A 9,261-nucleotide genomic window follows, 5' to 3' on the forward strand; every position below is an offset into this window, starting at 1 on the left:
CCAATATTCAACATTCTTAAAGAAAAGAATTTTAAACCCAATTTCATATCCAGCCAAACTAAGTTTTCCATAAGTGAAGGAGAAATAAAATCCTTTACAGATAAGCAAATGCTTAGAGATTTTGTCACCACCAGGCCTGGCTCTTACAAGAGACCCTAGCTGAAGCACACTAAACATGGAAAGGAACAACCGTACCAGCCATTGCAAAACATGCCAAAATGTAAAGACTATTGATGTTAGGAAGAAACTGCAACTAACAAGCAAAATAATAACCAGTTATCATAATGACAGGATCAAGTTCACACATAACAATATTAATCTTTAAATGCAAATGGACTCAAACGTCCAATTAAGAAAGACAGACTGGCAACTGGATAAAGAGTCATGACTGGGTCAGTTTGCTGTATTCAGGGACTCATCTCATGTGCAGACACACATAGGCTCAAAATAAAGGGAATGGAGGTGATCTACTACAAATGGAAAACAAAAAAAGCAGGGGTTGCAATCCTGTCTCTGATAAAACAGACTTTAAACCATCAAAGATCAAAGAAGAGACAAAGAAGGCCATTACATAATGGTAAAGGAATCAATTCAACAGGAAGACACTAACTATCCTAAATATATATGCACCCAATACAGGAGCACCCAGATCAAGGCAAAGCAAAGTCCTTTAGAGACTTACAAAGAGACTTTCAGGACCCCCATGCCAATAATAATGGGAGACTTCAACACCCTACTGTCAACAATAGACAGAGATCAATGAGACAGAAAAGTTAACAAAGATATCCAGGAATTGAATCTCATCTCGCACCAAGCAGAGACCCAATAGACATCTACAGAACTCTCACTCCAAATCAACAGAATATATACATTCTTCTCAGCACCACACACATTGTAACTATTCCAAAATTCGATCACACAAAATTGGAAGTAAAGCACTTCTCAGCAAATGCACAAGAACAGAAATTATAACAAACTGTCTCAGACCACACAGTGCAATCAAACTAGAACTCCAGGACTAAGAAACTCAATCAAAACCAAGTACATGGAAACTGAACAACCTGGGTTCTGAATGACTACTGGGTACATAATGAAATGAAGGCAAAAATAAAGATGTTCTTTGAAACCAATGAGAACAAAGATACAACATACCAGAATCTCCGACACATTTAAAAGCAGTGTGTAGAGGGAAATTTACAGCACTAAATGCCCACAAGAGAAAGCAGGAAAGATCTAAAATTGACACTCTAACATCACAATTAAAGAACTAGAGAAGAGCAAAACACATTCAAAAAGCTGTAGCAGAAGGCAAGAAATAACTAAGATCAGAGCAGAACTGAAGGAGGTAGAGACACAAAAACCCTCCAAAAAATCAATGAATCCAGGAGTTGGTTTGAAAAGATCAACAAAATTGATAGAGACCGCTTAGCAAGACTACGCCAAACAAGAAAAAGAGAGAGAAGAATCAAATAGACACAATAAAAATGATAAAGGGATATCATCACCACCAACCCCACAGAAATACAAACTACCACCACCAGAGAATAACACTATAAACACCCCTACTAAATAAACTAGAAAATCTAGAAGAAATGGATAATTTCCTGACACTTACACACCCAAATACCAAACTACAGGAAGAAGTTGAATCCCTGAACAGACCAACAGCAGGCTCTGAAATTGAGGCAATAATTAATAGCCTATCAACCAAAAAGTTCAGGACCAGATGGGATTCCCAGCTGAATTCTACCAGAGAGGTACAAGGAGGAGCTGGTACCATTCCTTCTGAAACTATTCCAACCAATAGAAAAAGAGGGAATCCTCCCAACTCATTTTATGAGGCCAACATCATCCTGATACCAAAGCCTGGCAGAGACATTAACAAAAAGAGAATTTAAGACCTATATTCCTGATGAACATCGCATGCAAAAAACTTCAATAAAATACTGGCAAACTGAATCCAGCAGCACATCAAAAAGCTTATTCACCATGATCAAGTGGGGTCTTCATCCCTGGAATGCAAGGCTATTCAACATTTGCAATCAATAAACGTAATCCAGCATATAAACGGAACCAAAGACAAAAACCACATGATTATCTCAATAGATGCAGAAAAGGTCTTTTTGACAAAATTTAACAGCCCTTCATGCCAAAAACTCTCAATAAATTTGGTATTGATGGCATGTATCTCAAAAACGATAAGAGCTGTTTATGACAAACCCAGAGCCAATATCATACCGTGTGGTATTGGCAAAAACTGGAAGCATTCCCTTTGAAAACTGCACAAGACAGGATGCCTCACCACTTCTATTCAACATAGTGGATGTTCTGGCCAGGCAAGCAGGCAAGAGAAAGAAATCAAGGGTATTCATAGTTAGAAAAGAAGATGTCAAATTATTCCTGTAGTGCAGATGACATGATTGTATATTGTAAGTCCTCATCATCTCAGCCCAAAATCTCCTTAAGCTGTTACAACTTGTAGCAAAGTCTCAGGATACAAAAATCATTGTGCAAAAAATCACAAGCATTCTTATACATCAGTAACAGAGAAACAGAGAGCCAAATCATGAACAATGAACTCCCATTCACAATAGCTTCAAAGAGATAAAAATACCTAGAATCCAACTTACAAGGGATGTGAAGGACCTCAAGGAGAACTACAAACCACTGCTCAGTGAAATAAAAGAGACACAAACAAATGGAAGAACATTCCATGCTCATGGATAGGAAGAATCAATATCATGAAATGGCCATACTGCCCAAGATAATTTATAGATTCAATGCCATGCCTATATCAAGCTACCAATGAGTTTCTTCACAGAATTGGAAAAACTGCTTTAAAGTTCATATGGAACCAAAAAGAGCTCCTCGCATTGGCAAGACAATCCTAAGTCAAAAGAACACAGCTGGAGGCATCATGCTACCTGATCAAAATCCATACCACAAGGCTACAGTACAAAACAGCATGGTACTGGTACCAAAACAGAGATATAGACCAATGGAACAGAACAGAGTCCTCAGAAATAATAATGACATGTCTACAGCCATCTGATCTTTGACAAACCTGAGAAAACAAGAAATGGGGAAGGGATTCCCTAATAAATGAAGCTGGGAAAATTAGCTAGCCATAAGTAGAAAAGCTGAAGCTGGATCCTTCGCTACTCTTATATGAAAATTAATTCAAGATGGATTAGAGATTTAAATGTTAGACCTAATACTATAAAACCCTAGAAGAAAACCTAGTAATACTATTCAGGACATACAGCATGGGCAAGGACTTCATGTCTAAAACACCAAAAGCAACGGCAACAAAAGCCAAAATTGACAAATGGGATCTAATTAAACTGAAGAGCTTGCACAGCAAAAAGAAACTACCATCAGAGTGAACAGGCAACCTACAGAATAGAGGAGAAAATTTTGCAATCTAATCATCTGACAAAGGGCTAATATCCAGAACCTACAAAGAATTCAAACAAATTTACAAGAAAAACAAACAACCCCATGAAAAAGTGGGCAAAGGATATGAACAGACATTTCTCGTAAAAGAAGACATTCAGACAGCCAACAGACACACACATGAAAAAATGTCACTATCGCTGGCCATCAGAGAAATGCAAGTCAAACCACAATGAGATACCATACACCAGTTAGAATGGCAATCACTAAAAAGTCAGGAACAATGGTGCTGAGAGAGGATGGAGAATAGAACCCTTTACTGTTGGTGGGATTGTAAACTAGTTCAACCATTATGGAAAACAGTATAATGCATTCCTCAAGGATCTAGAACTAGAAGTACCATATGACCCAGCCATCCCATTACTACTGGTATATACCTAAAGGATTATAAATCATGCTGCTATAAAGACACATGCTATCATTACATGCTCATTGTAGCACTATTCACAATAAAAAAGACTTGAAATCAACCAAATGTCCATCAGTGACAGACTGATTAAGAAAATGCGGCACATATACACCATGGAATACTACAGTTTACAGAAAGGGACAATGGGCTTGTGTCCTTTGCAGGACATGGATGCAGCTGAACCATCATTCCCAGCAAACTATCGAAGAACAGAAACCAAATACCACATTGTTCTCACCACAGGTGGAACCGAACAATGAGATCACTTGACTCCTCGAAGGGGAACATCACACACCGGGCCTATCATGGAGTGGTGGAGGGGGAGAATGGGAGTTATACTGATGTAATGACACAAGTTGATGGGTGCTGATTTGAGTTGATGGGTGCAGCACACACCAACATGGCAATAAGTACATGGCATATGTAACACAAACCTGCAATATGCACATATACCCTAGAATCCAAAGTATTTTTAAAAAAAAAAGACTAAAAGCTCAACTATGAAAATGTTAGTCAACATCGGCCAATTTTTTATCAGGTTTTAAGGAATATTCTGTTATTTAAACTTTTCTCAATGGTTTCCCTCTACTTAGTGGTTCCTCACTAATGCTGTTTCCATATTACCTTTTACCAATTTGAACTAACTTTTGGATAACTTCTGAATTAATAGACAAAATTGTTCTTTTTTCAATGCACTAATAACATAACCTTTTCTGCTATATTACTTTTGTAGAAGGCTACAGAATTACACCTAACTTCCTAGAATTTTATCCTTAGTAACCTATAAAACTTTACTGAAACCTAAAAAGCAAGAAATCCTGAACTATCAGATGTGGGCATTTATAGATAGAACAATTCCACAATTCTTAGAAACATATTATTTCTCATATCACAACCCTAATTGAAACTACCCATATTAAATGAGCATCAAAAATAATCCTTTAAGATTTTAATTCACACAAAAGTTTACCTAAAAACATTTATCCCATTCATATTTTACTCATAATTCTTTCACTTTTAACAAGGGAGACATGAGACATCAATCAACATAAGTAAAATGAACTTTGGCCCATCCATAGAAAGTGGGACAACTCAGCAAGTAAATAGGGGCTCTGGTAGAGATGGAAGACAAAGGGTTCATTCTTTCAGTTCCTGATTAGCCTTCCAAAGAAGGTGATAAGTATCTCAGTGAGCAGAGGACACTTTATGGAATTATATGGCCTAAGCATTCCTGTAGCTTGAATTTTCCCTTCAGTCAGTGATTTTGGGGGCCCAAGATATTTTCCTTTTCATAAATTACTCTCTAATACTGCAGCATACATGTCCACACCATCTTGTATTAGCTGTGTTTACTTATATAACCTTCTACAAGCACCCTGACACATCCCAAAATATCTAGCAAAGACATACATAAAAATCCAGACAAAATGCCCATAATCCAAAGGCATTTCTTATTTTTACTCACCAATAATTTTAAAGCCAGCTTATTCAGTAAAGATTTAAGTATAAATCACATGAATCATAAAAAAAAAAAAAAAAAAAAAAAACATTGTTAGATTTGCTTTGTTAATTTATGTGTGCTCTTTACTTATAAGCTAATTCTGTAGACACATATAACAATAAATGTACATACAAATAAACACATCTAGACATGGCTACAATACATAAATGAAGATCCAATAGCTTGAACCTTAGTATTGAGATGACAGCAATATAAGCTTAGTGGGAGTTTTACTTTGTTTGCCTTAATAGATAATCCATGTTTGTGAACCAAAGCCAAAAGCAGCCTGTGCAGTTTGATTTCTTTAGAGGTCAAACCTACCCAGACTCAAAGAGCACTGGGGCCAAAATACATTCAAAAAGAGAGCATCACACATTAATCAGGTCCCCAGCTTAGAACAGCAGCACAAAGGCCTGGATACATGCAACGCCATCTCACTTTCCCATTCACACACAGAATTCCAGACCCAAACAATAATATTAAATAAACAGTATTGCAACTCCAAGAGAAAATCAAGGAGGGCTTAGAAGTACTCAGAACTCCAGAACCCTGCAGAGAATGTCCCTTTGGAGAGGTTGAGGTGGGGATCCTCAGTATAAAAGTAAAGTAGAGGTTCCTCTTCAAAGACTTGCCTCCCATCTAATTAGAATAAATAGTGTAACTCTCTTAGAAGCAAAATTTATTCAAAGATTCAGAAGTCTTAAATATCTCCCCTGGCATGCTTATACTGGTCCAAGCTAGCATTAGGTCATAGCCAGTTCCTCTTCTTTATTTAAAGGTGTTTTTACCTTTCTCAGCATTCCACAAGTTACATCCTTCCTTTAGAATGTTCTCCTCTACCTTGCTCTTTTAAAAACTAAGTTGCTACAACTAGAAGTTGGGACAAACACAGAATGTGAGGTTCTGTTCCATCCAATGGAAACCGGTCACAGCAGTAGAGTGGATGCGTCAGGTTGTAAATGACCCTGTCTCCTTTGTTTGGTGTACTCTTGTGGTAAAACTGCTGGCAAGTACTTTCTGGCAGGAAGCAAAATGGTCTTACTAAATAAATTAAATTTATGTTCAAGTGCTATTTCTTTTTACGGCAGACCAGAACAAGGATTGTCATCAGGTGTATTCCCGTGGGGTTCAATCTTAGAGTGTCAGTTGTCTCTGACCTTAGGTGGGCACCAGTGCCATGCATGTTTTCTCCAGGTGCAATGGCCTACTACTAGCTTATAAGGATAGCCATGAACTCCTAATGATGAGAATTGGAGGTTGGTGGTCATTTCTTTAGTCCTTAGCAAGGCTATAGGGGAAGGGAAGAATTTAGCATAGGAAAAGGAGGTTTAAGTCACCTGAAACATGTGTGAGTTTGCTCCAAGCTGCACCACATGTAGGGATCAGGTACCACAATTGGAAAAGATAAAAAAGAGTCCTTCCCCCTTCCAGGCAGGGCAGTTACCCCTGTTGACTCCTTGGCCTTCAGGCAACACTGGAGAGTGACCCCCAGCCAGTTGCCCACAACTTCCAAGAATGCCAGGAAGGCAGCCTGAAAGACTGAAAAAGAAAGAAAAGAGGAAAAAAAAAAAAAGGAAAAAGACTCTGGTCACTTAAGTGAATCTGGAGGTGGTGGTTAGGTGCTTCCACATTGAAACCCCTTAGTTTCACTGGTCACGGCAGAAACTTGCAGTTGCCTTCATGTTTAGGTGCTGCCCACCAAGGGTCCTGAGTCGGAAGGAAAACAGAGAGAGACTGAGAGAGATGGAGAGAGAGAGAGGTTGATTCTTTGTAAGGAGCAGAAAGGAAAAGGAGAAAATAAATCCCAAACTTTGGGCTTACCTCCTCCTGGCTGGCTTATTAAAATATGTTACCAGTGGAGGGAGAGTCCAGATTTTGGTATCCTGAACAAAGAATTAGACAAAATGCACAAACAAAGCAAGAAAGAAGAACTGTTCCAAAGCAGAGAGATTTATTGAATGAAAGTACACTCCATGCATGGAGCAGGCCCGGTTAATGAGGCTTAAGAACACCATTACAGAATTTTAGGGGTTTAAGTACCCCTCTAGAGGTTTCCACTGGTTACTTTGTGTATGCCCTATGTAAATGGAGAGGATGAAGTAAAGTTACAAAGTAATTTACTCAGCTTACACCTTATGTAAATGGAGAGAATTGAAGTACAGTAACAAAGTCATTTACTCAGCTTACATCTTACGTAAATAGAGAGGATATTTCCTGTCATAACTGAAGTGTGAATCAGCCTTACGTTCTCTGCTTTCAGACCCTATTTTCCTACCTCAATATCACCTGTGATAATTAATTTTCAAGGAATGAAGTCACCACCATTAGGTCCCTGCACAATCATGATGTTTAAAATAATAAAGAAAGTGCCAGTATCATGCAAACCTGTCACTTCTACCATATTTCTTCTATCATTTCAGGACACTTCTGGTGAAATAAAACTGTTCTCTTGTGAACCCCCAGAATTTGAGACAGGTCTCAGTTAATTTAGAAAGTTTATTTTGCCAAGGTTGAGGATGCACACTCGTGACACAGCCTCAGCATGTCCTGATGACCTGTGCCCAAGGTGATTGGGGCACAGCTTGTTTTCATACATTTTAGGGAGACATGGACACCAACCAATATATATATGAAGTGCATTGGTTCCATCCAGAAAGGCAGGGACAACTTGAGGCAGGGAGAGGGCTTCCAGGTCACAAGTGGGTAAGATCAAATGGTTGCATTCTTTTGAGTTTCTGATAAGCATTTCCAAAGGAGGCAATCAGGACATGTATCTATCTCAGGGAGCAGAGAGATGACTTTGAATAGAACAGGAGGCAGGTTTGCCCTGAGCAGTTTCCAGCATAAATTTTCCTTTTAGCTTAGTGATTTTGGGGGCCCAAGATCTTTCCTTTTCACACTCTTTAATATGATGATCAAAACCTCTCTGAAAATGATATCCACAGGCTGACAGAGTAGAATAATCTACACATTGTCCATAGAGCCATCAGATAGCAACACTGCGATTACTCCTCATTTCTTCCTTCCCTCTAAAGTTGTAATAGCCTAGCTCTACTTTTTTCAGGGCTTTGAAGCAATGCATAGGCGCCTTCCACTTTCCCCAACCCAAACCACTAGAATAAATCTTGCAGCTGAGCCAGTCACCAAATAGCCATTGGTACCACTCAGAGGAATGCCCTAACACTGCCTATCTGGGTGGTCTGGAAAAGGGAAATAGGGGGCAAGAGAGAACCCTTCTTTCCCATTAATTCTCTCCAACACACGACCAGCAATGGAGATATTAAACAGTGACTAGAAAACGCTGGCATGAAATTATAGCTGTTTATACATCAGGAAGGCATCATATTGGAAAATGTTCAGTGCCACCAAGTGAAAATAGCACTCAGGCAAAAGTTTTCTCAGCAAGGCAATTCACTTCTATAGAAGGGTGTGTCTCGTGTGTGGAGCAATGGCGAGAACACACCAGACAAGGGAGGGGAAGGGGTTCTTATCCTAATGCAGCTAGACCCTACTGCTATGTCTTCCCCCTATTGGTTAGGGTTGAACTGCACAGTCTAAGCTAATTCCGATTGGCTATTTTAAAGAGAGCAGGGGTAGGAGCCAGAGTGGCAGGGTGAGTAGTTTTGGTAGGAAGGATGGTTACAGAGCAGATAACTAAGGATGCCTAAGGATGGAACAGATGACTAAGGATGCCTAAGGACAGAACAGTTGACTGAACATGCCTAAGGACAGAACAGGTCACTAAGGATGCCTAAGGACGGAACAAGTGATAGAGGCTAAGAGAGGGTTGTTTACCGGAACTAGGGGCAAGGAAGGTAAAGACCAAGGAAGTTAAACTTTAAAATGGAGAACAAAGAACAGGGAAGCTGTCGTGTTAGTTCTTTGAAGAGGAACT

This window comes from Papio anubis, unplaced genomic scaffold, assembly GCF_008728515.1.
Source record: "Papio anubis isolate 15944 unplaced genomic scaffold, Panubis1.0 scaffold733, whole genome shotgun sequence".
Classification (NCBI taxonomy): Eukaryota; Metazoa; Chordata; class Mammalia; order Primates; family Cercopithecidae; genus Papio; species Papio anubis.